The sequence below is a fragment of the Lycium ferocissimum genome, unplaced genomic scaffold (genome assembly GCF_029784015.1).
Source record: "Lycium ferocissimum isolate CSIRO_LF1 unplaced genomic scaffold, AGI_CSIRO_Lferr_CH_V1 ctg3732, whole genome shotgun sequence".
In the NCBI taxonomy this organism is placed as follows: domain Eukaryota; kingdom Viridiplantae; phylum Streptophyta; class Magnoliopsida; order Solanales; family Solanaceae; genus Lycium; species Lycium ferocissimum.
Genome location: NW_026725474.1, coordinates 6,730 through 23,561, shown reverse-complemented (window position 1 = coordinate 23,561; position 16,832 = coordinate 6,730). Strand labels below are relative to the sequence as shown.

The following is a 16,832-nucleotide window of genomic DNA, read 5'->3' as shown; positions in this document are numbered from 1 at the left end:
TAGCTTCGGCTCATCCGGGTGCAACGCGGCATGAAACGCCCCCCGAAGAAGAGGGGGTCGGTACGAGCTATGTGCGAGCATGTAAGGCAGGAATAGCAACATAGTAAGAGATATAAGCATGAATAATAACGGGATATCATATCGTGAGGTAAAGAAATAACCTGTACATATGAACAATATCTGCATGGAAACATAGAACATATCATAGGATAACAGAGTAACCTGTGCATATGAGTGCCCCTGGGGGCGGACGCCATGCATGCTTGTCTGGTCATATGGTATCATGGCGCCGAACAAGTCGGCTCGCCCATATTGCGCCGAAATACTCCGGCTCGCCCATAAATCCCGCGTCCGGGAATCCCGCGTCCGGGATGATAAGCCAGCTGACCAGGTGTCAATGAAACATGTTTCCCTTCCCATTCCCCCATGTATCCCTTCCCCCACCCTGGTACATATACGCAGGTATAGCATGCATGAGAGCCCAAAGAGAGTCATGTATTCATCGGAGTGACGTAAGGTCGGAAACCTCCGATTACATTATGGAATAATCATGGTCGCTTTGTCTCACCTTGAAGGAACAATTATTCTAAGATGAGACTATCGACGAAGGACAACATTAAGAGAACATAGGACATATCATATCATATCATATCATATCATATCATATCATATCATATCATATCATATCATCTCATATCATATCATATCATATCATATCATATCATATCATATCATATCATATCATATCATATCATATCATATCATATCATATCATATCATATCATATCATATCATATCATATCATATCATATCATGTCATGTCATGTCATGTCATGTCATGTCATGTCATGTCGTGTCATAGACATTTTCTCATATCTAGCATCACCATTGTCATCATAGAATCATAGTCGTTGTTTTAGTCATAAAAACTTTCAAAAAAATTATAAAACTTGGATTTGGAGAAGAATGAATATTTTGGAAAACATTTATGAACTTTTAGGAAGAAAATCATGCCTTGGAATCGATGGATTAGTTAAAACAACTATTATTTAATAGTCGGAATAATGTCCAAAGGTTTCCTTTAATCGTAATACGGAAATAAGCCAAATGGAGCGATAGGAGGGAATTAGGGAATAGTGGGCCCACCTCGAGTCAAATGAGATGGCGTATACAATTTACGTATGTTACGTTCCATGACGTTACTTATGGGAGTTTTAGGGTAGTCGGGTCCTATTTGTGCGAGTTCTAGATGTTTAGGAAGTTTTTCTAACATTTCACACAATTTCTAGTTCAATTCTACTGAATGAAAAAGGGGAAACTTTAGGTGCGGATTCCGGAGAACGGAGTTGTCCCCGAGGTCCGTGTCCAAACCTATTACGTCTAAGGCATGCCAAGAAAGGAAGGTGAAGCCTTACATACCTTTTTCCGCTTCTTACGCTCCTCCAAATTCAAGTCCCAATTTCTCCAAAATCTACATTTGGTCACATTTACCAAACATTAATTAGGGCATTTAGAAGTTGATTCTTAAAGTAACACTTTGTCTCGAAATTTATTTGAAAGATTTCCCCCGTAAATACACCGTCCCCAAGAATCTATCTTGGCCAATTTCAATCAACAACAATTCGGGAATTCAACCTGGCCAAACCAACAACAATACTAGCAACTTGTTCTAGCAACACTCCAATATTCGATTCAATTCAATTCAATTAAATTCAATTCAATTTAATTCAATTCAACAACCCCAACCTTACAATCTTCCAACCACATCCTTTACTTCTAAATTCATGAGTTATACACTAACAACATTACCTTCCATGCATGCAAGAACACTATGTCCAATTTACATAGCCCTCTAAAACAAGCCTCCAACCGCTACAACTTTATTAATATCATTAAGCTTTTACTAGCAACATAAAATCCACAACACAACAACCAAAATACTAAATAAAATCAATTCACTTGTCTTACACAACCTCACCATTTTCGGCCTCCATACCACATACATGGCCACAACTTCAACATGCATGATCTCATGTTCTTCATCCATTTTTCATTATGGAATTCACAACACAACAATCAAACTACTAAAATAAAATTAATTCATCATTTCTACACAACACCTACTCCATTCGGCAACACCATACATGCACATACTTTATGAATTTCATTCATTTCCACATGCTACAACATACATAAACATCCATAACATGTAAAGATCATGAATTCTTACCTTCTCCTCTTATCTTCCTTCTTGGCCAAGATTGTAACTTTCAAGAATTTGTGTTTTCCTTGCTCCAATGAACACTCTACTTTGCTAAGGACCCTTCAATTAGTTGTTTGGCTAGGAAAGAATAATTTTTGGTGAAAAATTATCCAAGGTTTTTGTTGGTGGGGAGGGGCCGAATAGCCCTTAATCTTTCTCCTTCTTTTTTTTTTTTTTTTTTTTGTTTTGCTCTTGCTTGTCTTGAATTAAAGGATGAACTCTCATATATACAAGTAATTCCTTAAGCATGTGAGGGGCACATGCCTCTCTCTCAATTTCTCTAGAAATTTCTTTCTTTTTTTTTCTTGAATTTTTTTTTTTCTAAATTGGTCAAAGAAGACTAATTGTCTTCTTATGCAAGCTTTGACCCCATGTGTTTTTATTATTTACAATTTGCCCCCCACTTAATATGAAATGACCACATGCCTCCCTTTCTTTCTTTTCCTAGAGTTTTCCTCTCTTTTTCTTGAAATTCCTAACATGGTCAAAGAAGACCAAGTGTCTTCTTTTGTACACTTTAGTCCCCAAAATTCTAGAAATTTCCATGTATAAAAGATGAATATTATGGCAACTTGTCATCTTCTTTTCTTTCACATGGCCAATGTGGCCCTCTTTGGAACTTTCATGAACCTTTGGTGAAATTCCCGTTTTGCCCCTCGACTTCCTCATTATTACCATTTTGCCCCTAGCCTTCCGCATTACTTTCACGGTGCATTTTGCGAATTTCTCCTTTTTGCCCTTAGCCTCTCACAATATTTCCATACTAATAATAGTCATAAATAATATTCATGACAACTCGCACATCAAAATAATTTTTAAAAAAAATGGTTTCGCCCTTAACTTTCCACGTCGACTTTGAAATTTCCAAACGTACAAAATACGGGCTATAACAGGACAGATGCTTGTGAACGTAGTTTTCAAGAGCTAAAGCATAGATTAACTTCTGCCCCAGTCCTGACACTTCCAGAGGGATCGGAAGGTTATGTTGTCTATTGTGATGCTTGAGGCGTTGGATTAGGCTGTGTGTTGATGCAACATGATAAGGTGATTGCATATGCTTCAAGACAGTTGCGGAACCATGACAAATATTATCCTACCCATGATCTTGAATTGGCTGCAGTAATTCATGCATTGAAGATGTGGAGACATTATTTGTATGGCTTCCATGTTAATATTTATACAGATCATAAGAGCCTTCAGTATATCTTCAAACAGAACTAATTGTATTTACGGTAACGGCGGCGGTTGGAATTGTTAAAAGACTATGATGTTGACATCCTGTATCATCCCAGGAAAGCAAATGTAGTGGTTGATGCTCTTAGCCATAGATCTATGGGAAGTTTATGTGATGTTCAACTAGAGAAAAGAGAGATAGCTCGTGAGCTCCAACAGTTAGCTAGCCTAGGAGTTCGAGTAGTGGACTCAGGTAGTATGGGAGCTATAATTCAAAATGTAGCGGTCTCATCACTAGTAGTGGAAGTGAAAGAGCATCAATACGAAGATCCTATGTTAATTCATTACAGAAATATACTCCCATAGAAGGAGAAGTCATCATTTGAGATTTCTGGAGATGGAGTTCTCCGATGCCGAGGCAGGTTATGTGTTCCTGATGTTGCAGGATTACGCCACCAAATATTATGAGAAGCCCATTATTCCCGTTATTCTATTCACCCAGGAGCAACGAAAATGTATCATGATCTTAAATCTATATATTGGTGGAATGGTATGAAGAAAGATATAGCGAAATTCGTAGCTCAATGTCCTAACTATCAGCAAGTGAAAATTGAGCACCAAAAGCTAGGTGGATTGTTGCAAGCTATAGAAATTCCAACTTGGAAATGGGGAGTAATTAGTATGGATTTCATTACAGGCTTACCCTGTTCTCGACGTAAGTATGACTTTATATGGGTGATTATGGATAGACTCACGAAGTCAGCTCACTTCTTACCGGTCAGAACTACATATGTAGCAGAAGATTATGCAAAGCTTTATGTTATAGAGATAGTGCGACTTCATGGTGTTCCAGTATCTATTATCTCCGATAGGGGGACTCGCTTTTACAACCAACGTTTGGAAATCATTCCAAGAAGGTTTGGGGACTCAGGTGAGCCTTAGCACGGCATTTCACCCACAGACGGATGGGCAAGCTGAACGTACCATTCAGACTCTTGAGGATATGTTACGGGCATGTGTATTGTATTTTGGAGGTAGTTGGGATGATCACTTACCACTTATTGAATTTGCTTGTAACAATAGTTATCATTCTAGCATCCAAATGGCCCCGTATGAGGCTTTATATGGGCGAAAGTGTAGATCTCTAATTGGGTGGTTCGAAGCACGAGAGACCAAATTGATAGGACCAGACTTGATCCAGCAAGCTATAGAGAAAGTCAAACTTATACAGGATCAATTATTAACAACTCAGAGTCGGTAAATCCTACGCAGATAATCGTCGAAGAGACTTGGAATTCCAAGTGAAAGATTAGGTATTCTTAAAGGTGTCTCCAATGAAGGGCATTATAAGATTTGGCAAAAAGGGCAAGCTTAGTCCCCGGTACATTGGACCTTATGAGATTGTATGCAAGGTAGGCCAAGTGGCTTATGAATTAGACCTACCTGCGGATTTGGAGTCAGTCCACCCAGTTTTCCATGTATCGATGCTTCGTAAGTACATTGGAGATCCTTCTAGAGTTGTACCGGTAGATGATGTGCAAGTCACTGAGCAATTATCCTACGAAGAAGTTCCTATTGCCATTCTAGATAGGCAAGTACAGAGACTTAGAACCAAAGATGTAGCTTCGGTTAAAATCTTATGGAGAAATAATAACAGAGAGGAAATGACATGGGGAGTGGAAGAAGACATGAAGTTCAGGTACCCGCATTTATTTCCACCTTCAGAGGAGACTCAGGCAGAGACGCCATTGCCCCAGGTATATGATGCTTTGTTCAATGTTTTCTTGGTCATGTGTGGCCATGGTTGTTGATGTGTTGTTGTATCCCTATGAGGCGATATATATTTTGGGTTGCTGTGACAGGATGGTAGTTCCATATTACAGGGGAAACTCTAGTAAAATTTTCATAAAATTCTCGATAACTTAACATTCGAGGACGAATGTTTTTAAAGGGGGTCAGAATGTTACACCTCGAAAAATTTCATGTCGTTGCACAGTGAATAGATTAACGCAGTGTGAGAAGTAGTATTGAATGATTCTAATTAAGATTCCAAAGACGTTTGAAGCAAAGAGAAGAAAGTTTACTAAGAAAGGCGAAGTATACATTGTGTCTCAGAAGAGCTTTGTAAAGTACCGAATTAATGTTGAATTAATGATGCCTTGAGAAAGAGTTACGACGCCCCTTAGGTTGTTAATGAAGTGTTAAGAAGGTTCTATAAGGACTCGAGATCAAATGAAGCAACAAGAACAAGATCAGAGAAAAGTGGATTATACGACCATTTATACGGTCTATATAACCGTTACAGTAAAGGTCCATCACTGATGGAGTTATACGGTCACTTATATGGATCATATAATGTGCCGTATAATGGTTACAGAAACGAGTTATTGCTGCGACGATTTCTCGGTCACTTATACGAACCGTATAAGTGTCCGTATAAGACCGTCGGGACAGATTTTTATTTTATAAAAAGGAGCCCCAAGTTCATTTATTTCATTTCCCATTTTCTCTACACACCTCAGGAAAGTTATAGAATACTCTCCACACTATTTTAACATAAACCCAAGGGAAATCAAGAGTAAAACATCAAGAGTTGGTGGAAATCAAGTGCAAGAATGCTTTCTAGGGTTTATGCAAGTAAAGAAATCTCTTTGGATTGAAGCTAGGGTTTCCTCAAGTGAAGTGTTTCCACCCAAAGACCACTCTCACATTATCAAAGGTAAGTTTTAGGATCCTTTCATGTTATTTAGAATATTGAGGGGTTGAAAGACTTGGGTTGAAGAAGAAAGTAGAAAATGAGGGTTAAATGTAGCTTTTGTGATGTTTATGAGTAGTACACTAAATTGACTCATGATTCTTAGTATGATATGGATATAATCATGTTATGGAAGGTAATAATTGTGATGAGGAAGCATTATATGAAAATGTGCTAAAATGGGTATGAAGTTCCAAGCATAAGTTGAACATAAGGATGAATTTTGAAGGCTTGATGAAGTGTGATCACTTGATTATGATATTATGAATGTATTATGGATGTTGGGAGTTTTTTTGTGATATGGTGGAAGTTGACGAAATAGGGAAAATGCTGCCCAATTTTCATTAGGTCATGAATTATTCTAGTTTGAATTTAGGAGTATCATTAAGGCTTAACTATGTTATGAATCCTTCTAAATGTAGACTATTCAAGCTTCAACGGGGAATGTTAAATAGTTAAGGAGACAAAGAGGTATGTAAGGCTAACCCTTCTTTCATTAAGGCATGGTTCTCTTGCTATATATGTATTTATATCCTTTCATGAGTTCCATAATGATTTATAAATGACTCTACCTCTAAGAGTACCAAAGCTCATGATTCTCGATACTTTCACGATACTAGTACTTATTTTATATGACAAACTTGATCCTATAAGGATAGATGTAACGAAAACGATGATGGCAATGATGTTGATGATACTTATGCACTTTTATGTATAAGTGTCTAAGTATATTTGACTATCAGTAAACACCGAGCTTGTATGGTCGGGTATGATATCTCTATGCGCGCACATCACTGCAGTTGGGCACGGATAACACTGAGCCTTGGTAAAGCCAGGTATGTACGACACCGAGCCTTGTCATGGCCGGGTATGTGAAGCCACTGAATGTTCAAGGTCGGGTATGCTATGGATGCGAATATGTATATAAATACGGATATGAATATGGATACAGCTATGGATATTTGTATATGTATATATGTATGTACACAAGCACGCACTAGAAATGGAAGGTCCCTATGAAAGACAAGTAAGTAATTACGATTGTCACACCCCGACCTTACTAGGGTGTGATGGGCGCCCGACTCTCCTTAGAGTCGAGCGAACCCTTAGACATTCGCGTAATAAAACCCGCCATTTCGAAAACTTCTAAAAACATGGAACTTTTCAAACAACAATCATTATCGAAAATACATACTCTTTTAACATTTATAAATTATTCGCACTTCCCGACGCACTATCCACGAGGACATTAATCGTCCGCAAAGTCTCTAGGATGTACAAATACCATGACATAAGTACTCGACCTGGCAACACTCCGAACTGAGATGGAGCTCGCCAATCCCACTGGAACGGCTCCTAGCAAAGTCTTTTACTCGTCCGGCGTACCTGCGTGGCATGAAACGCAGCCCCCGAAGAAAGGGGGTCGGTGATTAAGAATGTCTTGAATATGTAAGGCGACAAATAATAACAAAGCAACTTAATTTAAAAGAGAGAAGAAATCGCAAATCAAATTCAATACCTGCAGCCTTCGCTGGAAGAAGCATAAATATATATATATATATGGGTCTCATGTAATCCCTAAGTGACTAATGCAAATGAACACACACATCTTAAGTAAAGGATGCAATCTAACCCGTGCGTCGCTTCCGACATTCAATGAAATAGTCCCTTCGGACGGCCGCTCCGGCGTAGTAATAAATGGCCCTTCGGGCATTGCCTCCCGCATAATAACAACGATAGCCCCTTCGGGCACGCGCATAATAACAACGATATTCTATAGCCCCTTCGGGCATTGCCGCTCCGGCATAATAATAAAAACGGCCCCGCCGGGCATAATAGTAAAGATAATGTAAACATAAGTAGTAAGTGAAATGAAATAGTAAAATCTCGCACCCCTTCGGAGTGGTTTTGAAAAGAATAAGCTCGCTCCGGACATAAGCCGAGGCCATAGTGCTCCCGGACGTGAGCCGAGGCCATAGCACACTCGGTGATCAGTCGAGGGGCCACGGCCGTACACGGACCGAGGCCATAGCACTGTCGTGCATAAGCCGAGGCCACCGCACTCCCATTCGGGGTGGTTTTAGAAAGTCTAAATAGTAAAATCTCGCACCCCTTTCGGAGTGATTTTGAAAAATCAATTTTGTGTTTCTTTGTACAAAACTAGTTCTTTAAAAATCATCAGTGAACCACAAACGCGTTTCCGAAGCCATTTTTGGAAAACCGAAGTAATAGTCATATTAGAAACATTTTCACACCACCACGTACATTATAGAACATAATGAGGTAGCTAAACAACCGACCTTTGGTAGTCGGGTCCTACTCATGCAAGTTCTAAATGTTTAGGAGTTCTTCCATCATTTCACACAATTTCTAATTCAATTCTACCGAATGAATAGTAGTTAATTTCAATCTCGAATTTCTAAGAAAGGAATTGTCCCGAGGCACATATTCAAGCCTACTACGTCTAAGACATGCCAAAGAAAGAAAGTGAAGCCTTACATACCTTTTTCTCGGCTTCTTAAGCTTCTCCAAATTCAAGTCCCAAATGCTTCAAAATCTACAATTGGTCACAAATACCAAACATTGATTATAAGCCTTTTGGAATTTAATCTTGAATCAACACTTGTCTTAATTTCTCAAGTAAATCCACTTATGTTCCGCCGAAATTTAGGCAAACATCTCCCCTGTAAATATACCATCCCCGAGAATATAACTCGGCCAATTTAACAACAACAAACCCGAGAATTCAACTCGGCCAAACTATCAACAACAATGCCAACCATCATATCTCCAACTTCAACAATTTATTCAAAATACATTCCAACATTAGTAGCTCCTTTTACATAATCAAACAACATTTCATTTATATCCAATTCACAATTGTTCACACATTCAAATACTAATCCGAAACCATTCAACAATATTCTAGAACACTTCGACAACCCGCACAATATTTCAAACGGTTCAACCAACACATACACTACCCAAATTCTTTCAAATCCAACAAGAATAATTACAACACATTTTCTTTCTTCCAAATTCATAGACTACACCAACATTCTACATATTAGCAACATTATTCCTACAATTATAAGAAACCATACTAATGTCATATTAACTTCTTCCATAATCCGCAAACGATTACAACTTTATTTCAAGCCATTAAATCTTCATTTAACAACATGAAATCCACAACACAACAACAATCAAAATACTAAATAAAATTTGCTCATCATACCCCACCAAAACAGCCCCTATACGGCTACCACATCAACACCGACAAACGAATTTATATCGCTATTTCTTCCGTCCTAATCCGTTAAATCTTTAAATAAACTTGTTAACAATGAAAAGGAACCTTCATATTACCTTAAGTAGGCAGCCACCATGTTATCACTCTCCTCCTTGGTTGATTTTTAGCTCAAATTGAAGACAACAACAGACAACACTTTTCCCTTCATGGGCTTCGGGATTCGGCGCTCGGATTTTGGTCAAAATTGGTTTTTCTTCTCCAAGGCCTTTTTTTTCTATCTCTCCAGAATTTTCTGGTTGTTCCAGGTCTTAAAATGAGGAGGGAAGGGACGAAATATCACTTAAATAACATGGGTCATGGGCCTAACCCGGTTGGGCCCGAGTTGGGCCTAGCCCACTGACCTTTCGACCTTAAAACGTCCATATCTCCTTGTACCGACGTCACCTGGGAGCCCACAACCTATGGTTGGAAAGCTAATTCAATTATCTAAAACTTCTATTTCTTGGTATTTTTCCAAATTCCAAACTTATAATACCGTTGTTTCCCCTCGAAGTCAGGTCACCCGAAAATGTTACTTAAAAATATTCGTTTGGAGGGCTTCCACTTTGATTTGGCCAAATGGTCCTTCATGAGTTGTGTTTAACTTTACATATGTGATTCATATAACTTGTCACATGTTCAAAAAAAAAATCTTAACGTGTGGGCCCCACCTCGAGCGTTTACAAATAATCCGACGTTCAAAATACGGGATATAACAACGATGATGGCTACTATCTCCTGATTCTCCCATCTTATGCTATTTCTTATGCTGTCTCTTATGCTCCTGTTATGATGTTGATTATGCTTTACATACTCAGTACATTATTTGTACTGACGTCCTTTTATTTGTGGACGCTGCGTCATCCCCGGCGTGGACAGGGAGACAGGCATGATCTGTAGATTCTTATTCAGGGACTACATAGAGGAGCTCCATTTCTTCCGGAGCTACAACTTTTGGTATTTATTCTTTTGTGTACATACCTATGGGCATGGCCGGGTCCTGTCTTGTCTATATGATGTGACATACTCTTCATAGAGGCTCGTAGCCAGTTGTGTATGGTTAGATGTCTTGTAGCCTTATCGGCTTATATTTTGTGTATCATTTTGATAGCCTCGTCGGCTTGTGCATATGGATATGGGCATTGGTATTGATGATGATGATGTAAATGTGTTGTTACCCAACGAGATTAGCACTATTGATGCATATAAATTATGAGTAAGCCATGTGGCTCACCTAGATATTAAAATATGAGAGTACGATAAGAGGTACCTGGGTGGGTTAGCACCGGGTGCCCGTCATGGCCCTCCGGTTGGGTTGTGACACAAAACTTATGCCCTTATTTACTGCAGTCCCATTTATAATATTGTGGCCGATCTGGAAATGGAGGAATACAGTTTTTCAAGGTGGAACAATTCCCCTTAACAAAGTTATTTATGATATCAACATGAATATTTTTCTGTTATGTAGGGTCAGATTTCCTTCACAAAACAATATCCCAAATTGTTTGCCTCAAATCATTCAGCTATTTGAAGGTTATAGGCCTAGAATTATTTGTAGGACAGTGAAATGGAAATTCGCTCTAGAGGGTTTATATTTATGTAACTCTAATGGTGCCTCTAGAAGGAATCCAGAATGAAGTTCAGTGGTATTTCGTGTTAGGAATGATGAAGGTGATCTGGTACATGCTACATCTAAGAGAATACCTAATGGTACTAACCTAGTTGCTGAGGTTGCTGCTATCAAGATGAGATTGGATTTCTGTATTAATCATCATATGATACCACAGATGATGGAAATAGATTTTATAACAATGAATATGATTTTAATGGGAGAATGGGAGGTTCCTTAGAGTATATAAATGTTGGTGAAGACATTAACTTGATCCACATCACCTTGTGGAAGCTCTGTAGGTGTGTGAGACGCTATGATGTCAAGGCCTAAGGATCTGCATAGAGATAGCCTCTTGTAGTTCTGTTATTTCGTTCTTTCCTGTATTATGCCAACCAGTAGTTTATCTGGTTGTGCTTTGCTTATTTTCTGTAAGTCTCTTTTGGTTTTAATAAATAACATCATGTTTAGTGTTTTTTTTTTTTTAAGTTGCTCCAAAATGCTCTCTATTGAACTGCCTTAGTCTCAATATCAATTCTTGATATTATGGAGTTTTGATGATAGACATTGTATAAGTGGCAATCTATGTTAAAGGAAGAATGGAAAAAATGTACAAAAACCAGGTCCTTAACAGAACTGTAAAAGGAACTGGGAAGCAGGCAACACAGATGCATGATTCTTTGAGAGAACCAGGTCCTTCGGACAAGAGCTGGAGACTATTTGGAAGAAGCTGTTCCATACGCATAAAATCAAACCTTGGAGAATTAGGAGTAAGGCATAATCAAATTCTACAATGAACTGCAGTTCAAGAAATGAAAACCTTACCATATAAACAAAAAGATGAAAAATCTTAAGTTAGTGTAAGATTATTTTGAGATTAAATATGGATAGTCACTATAAGAGGATTAGCTCACATTATTCTTTAATTTTTATTTTATCATGTTTTAAAAATATGTATTTGATTTTTAAGAACTTATACTAAATGATTTGGGTTACACGTGCAACATGATGAGAAACTAGTGTGCCTCCAAACATTAATAGGAGATATAACTATGTTTAGTTAAACATGATAGTTTTGAATGAAAATGCACCTATGATGTTATTTAGAAATTTGGAGCTTCAACTGACTTATGCAACAATGCAAAGATGATCTACAAAGAATTTGACAACTATGTTATACATGTAGAAATTACAATGAATAGATCTTCTACCAAATGTGTATTTATCCAGTATGTTTATCTTTGCAATGACAACAAACAAGTCAAACAATCCCTAATATTAAATTGTGTCCGCCATAATATGTTTTCTCACACAACGAAATTTATGTTGCACTTTTAAGAGGGATATCAATGCCGACAAAAAGAATCTTGGTCATGATAGAGCAACCTAAATGGATGAAAGAGAACATATATTAGGAATGTCGTCTACAAGTAAATATTAGTATAAATTTGCTTCATTAATTACATGTTTGTGCTTCATAAAGTAAAGTCCTAAAACCAATATAAGTAAAAAAACATATGTATCTAATTAAATTTGATTGTTCATCTTTGTGAGTTCAGACATATCCAATCATTTTAACCTTGACAAACAAGTCACTATACCATGATCCACATTGATCATTCACACAAAATTGTACCTTTTTTTCATGTATAATTATTTACTAAAAACTTTTTTTTTCTTTTTTTACTAATGTTGATATTATTTTACAAACTAGTGTAACTTAACTCGATATTCACATGTAATACGCGTGTTAGGAAGCTAGTTATTAAATAATTAACTCCGTCTTGTGCTTGTTAAATTGCTGAAATGTTAATTCAACAGAGTAAAAATTCTAAAAACAAATAATAAATCCCTCCACAAGAATAAGTCAAATAGAATAAAAGGAACTCTCATCTTTTTCCACGCAAAAATTCAATGATTATAAACAGCTTATCTAAACCACAACTTTGCTTTGAAAAACATTCCATTAGCTATCCGTATTATTGTGCTAAAATGGAGGATGTTTGTATGGTCGTTCAAACCAGTCAAGAAGAAGAACACATAAGGGAGAAAATTGATAGTTTAACTGGAAGACAAGAAGAGGAAAGAAGAAGGAGTTGTACATACATCATCCTTTTTGTCTTCTTCTCGATTTCCGTTCCTTTAAACTTATCCTTCCATTTTTTAAATAGAATTATCCTAACATACCCATCATTTTTGTGATCGTTTACTCATAAATTTTCAACAATATCAGTTGTGAGAAAAGTATAATCATAGAAATAAATGTAGAGAGGCAGATCTAAGGTGAGGTCAACTATTCAAGTGAACCCATTGCTGTTCGCAATGCAAAAGATATATAGATTATACTCATTGTAAACTCACCGAATCTAATTTGAATCCACCTAAAATGTATGTTTTATGTGTCGCACATTCTTTACTCTCAAGATTTTGATGTAAACTTCACGAATGCATGTTTAATATCATTACAATTTAATAGCATGTGTTTTTTTCATTTTGGTTAAAACTGCCACCCATATGGACAACTGAAAAGGAAAGTATTTTGATTCGTATTACAAGACCGAAAAAAAAACTTCATGGCACCAAGCAAACTTAGAAAAGCAATTGGGGCTGTCAAAGACCAGACAAGCATAAGCTTGGCCAAGGTAGGGGGAAGCAACTGCTTGTCCGACTTAGAAGTTGCCATTGTCAAGGCCACTAGACACCAAGAGTACCCGCCTGAGGAGAGGCACATTCGAGAGATTCTAAGCTTGACTGCTTATTCTCGAGCCAATATTGGTGCTTGTGTCGACAACATTTCAAGACGTCTTGGCAAGACCAAGAACTGGGTTGTGGCGCTCAAGTCACTAATGTTGATCCATAGATTGCTCTTCGATGGTGATCCCTCTTATGAGCAAGAGATTTTCTTCGCCACGAGACAAGGAACCAGGCTTCTTAACATGTCTGAATTTCGAGATGCAAGATCTAATTCATGGGACTATTCTGCACTTGTCCGTACCTATTCTTTGTACCTTGACGAACAACTTGAGTATAGGATGCAGAGCCGCCGTGGAAAGCGCAGCGCCTATTCTTACGATGAAGATTTAGATGATGTTGGTGCTGATCTTTGTCGTGGTGAAACCCACTCCCTTGAGAGAAATGAAGAATGAGGACATTTTCTCAAGGATCCAATATCTCATACAACTACTTGAGCGATTCTTAGCTTGTAGACCCGCAGGTTTGCATTGTATTTTACTATTTTCATTCTATAACTTTAATTTTCTTTTGGTCAAAAAAAATTAATCAGCTTTCAGTTTTACTATCGAGTCGAAACAAAGAAATAGTACATAACTAAAAATCATCGAATCATATAATGACATTAGACGAGGAAACATTAGTGTCAAGTGTGCAATACTGACTTGGGGAATTTGAAATTGAATCCAAAAATTTCATACCATATGTGACACCCATTATAGGGCTAGCACAAGTTTATGCTTTGTTTTGGTTGTTTTCTACGTCATCTAACAAAAAGATATTTTTGGTACATGATTCAAATTTATGTTTATTGTGCTGTAAGAGCAGGTTTGGCAAGGACCAATAAAACTGTATTCGTGGCTCTCTATCCACTTGTGAAGGAAAGTTTTGAGATATACTATGAAGTGATAGAAATAATAACTATCTTGATTGATAAGTTCCATGAACTATCAATCCACGATAATGTGAAGGTTCACGAGATTTTCTACCGTATTAACAAGCAATACGATGAGCTTGAACAATTCTATAATTGGTGTAAAATGGTTGGAATTGGACATTCTTCTGAATATCCAGACATTGAGAACATTCCACAGAAGAAACTTGACCTTATTGATGAATTTATACGGGAGAAGTCCATATCGGAAAAGAATGGGAAAGCAATGCGCTATGAACCAAAAAGTGAACTTGTTGAAAAAATTCAAGAGCCAGAGCGTAACCACATCAAGAACCAGAACAGGAGATGAATGAAATTAAGGCATTACCACCACCAGAGGGAATTCCTGAAGAAACAAAGCAAGAGAAACACGAAGAAGAAAAGAAAGAGGTCGCGAAAACCCAAGAAGTAGGTGACTTATTGAACTTGGGTGAAGATGCACCAACTATGGAAGAACATGGAGTTCAATTGGCTATAGCACTCTTTGATAGTGATCCAGGAACTGATGCTCCTCCAACAACCACTTCACTATGGGAAGCATTCAAAGATTCAGGGGATTGGGAAACAACACTGGTTCAACAGACGAGCCATTTGTCGGACCAGAAGGCTTCACTTCCTGGAGGCTTCAACACATTAATGTTAGATGGAATGTATCAACACGGAGCAGTAGCTCAGGTGGTGGCTAGCTCCGGTGTTGTAGCTACTGGAAGTGCTAGCAGTGTCGTGCTTGGATCAGCTGGTCGGTTGGCAATGCTAGCCCTGCCTACACCTCCATCGGCCGATGGCAGAGCTCACACTACAACTGGGACAAGCACTGATCCTTTTGAAGCATCACTGGTAATAGCACCACCATCATATGTTCAGATGTCAGAAATGGAAAAGAAGCAGAGACTACTAGTAGAAGAGCAGGTAATGTGGCAACAATATCAAAGGGATGGAATGCAAGGACAAGTAGGATTAGCAAGCGCACAACCAAACCCTTATGCATACAACACGGGAGGTTACACAAAAACCTTCTAGAGGTTCCTTTAATTAGATACAGAAGGACGATCTATGGTCGTTCTCTTTGGTCTCCAAAATTCAGTAAGCAAACAAAATTGGTGAAATTATAAGGAGAAAAGAGGCATTTGGGAAGAAGGAATGGCGAAAGTTATTCAAGCTCACATTTAACCAATGCCTTATTTTCCTGCTCCACAAGTTATAGAATTTAGCTATAACTTTTTCAAATGTAATAAATGTCAGTTGCAGAACTACGTGTCAGAGAAGATTCATATCAGAATACATAATGTAATAAATTGCAATCTTCACTTGTGTCGTTTTCCTCATTTTCCTATATACAGTTAGCTCTAAAGAGACTAGTCAATAAGACATATATGGCATACAATGCGTTTTTTTACATCATATACTATGTTCTAACAAGTTTTGGTTTCCTACAAATTAGAGTTATTTTATCCAACAACTATCAAGTATATTGTTAACTTCAAGTGGTTCATTCTTGAAATTCATGGATCACATTATTTTTAACAGGTGCAAAGCAGACCTCTTTGAGATGATTGAACTGGAAATGATAGAAATAATGGATAAAATAACGTTGAATTAAGTACTAATCCAGAGATGGAGACATCGAACAAAATTAAACCCAAGCATAAGAAAATAAATGTTACACCTCGAAAATTTTCGCGTCGTTCACGTCGTAAGTAAACTAACGTAAGCTCGGAAAGATCATGGAACCCTTATAAGGTCAAGGAATACTATTAACAAGTGTTAAACAAGTGTCTAATGGGTTTTGGGATCGAGCAAATCAAAGAAAATAAGTTTTTCAAAAATTTTGGAAAAATTTGGTAGAATTTTGGACAGAAATTTTTGGTCAACTTCAGAGAGGTATATCTCCTGGGATATCAGGAGTTTTGAGGTGTTTCAAGAGCCTAAAATGAAGTTCGTCGAGTGTAGTTTCCAACGCAGCAAACCGTTCATCAATACAACATCGGAGGAGCGAGTTATGGGCATTTTAATATGGACTGTCAAAAGCCTGCGAACCTACGCAAAAATTCTAGAAACTACTTATGAGGCCCACCA

At 37.7% G+C, this 16,832-nt stretch overlaps 1 pseudogene; it reads left to right on the top strand.

Moving 5' to 3' along the window:
- The first annotated feature begins 13,149 nt into the window (after positions 1-13,149).
- On the top strand, positions 13,150-16,185 carry LOC132044142 (putative clathrin assembly protein At1g03050; annotated as a pseudogene).
- The last annotated feature ends 647 nt before the right edge of the window (positions 16,186-16,832 follow it).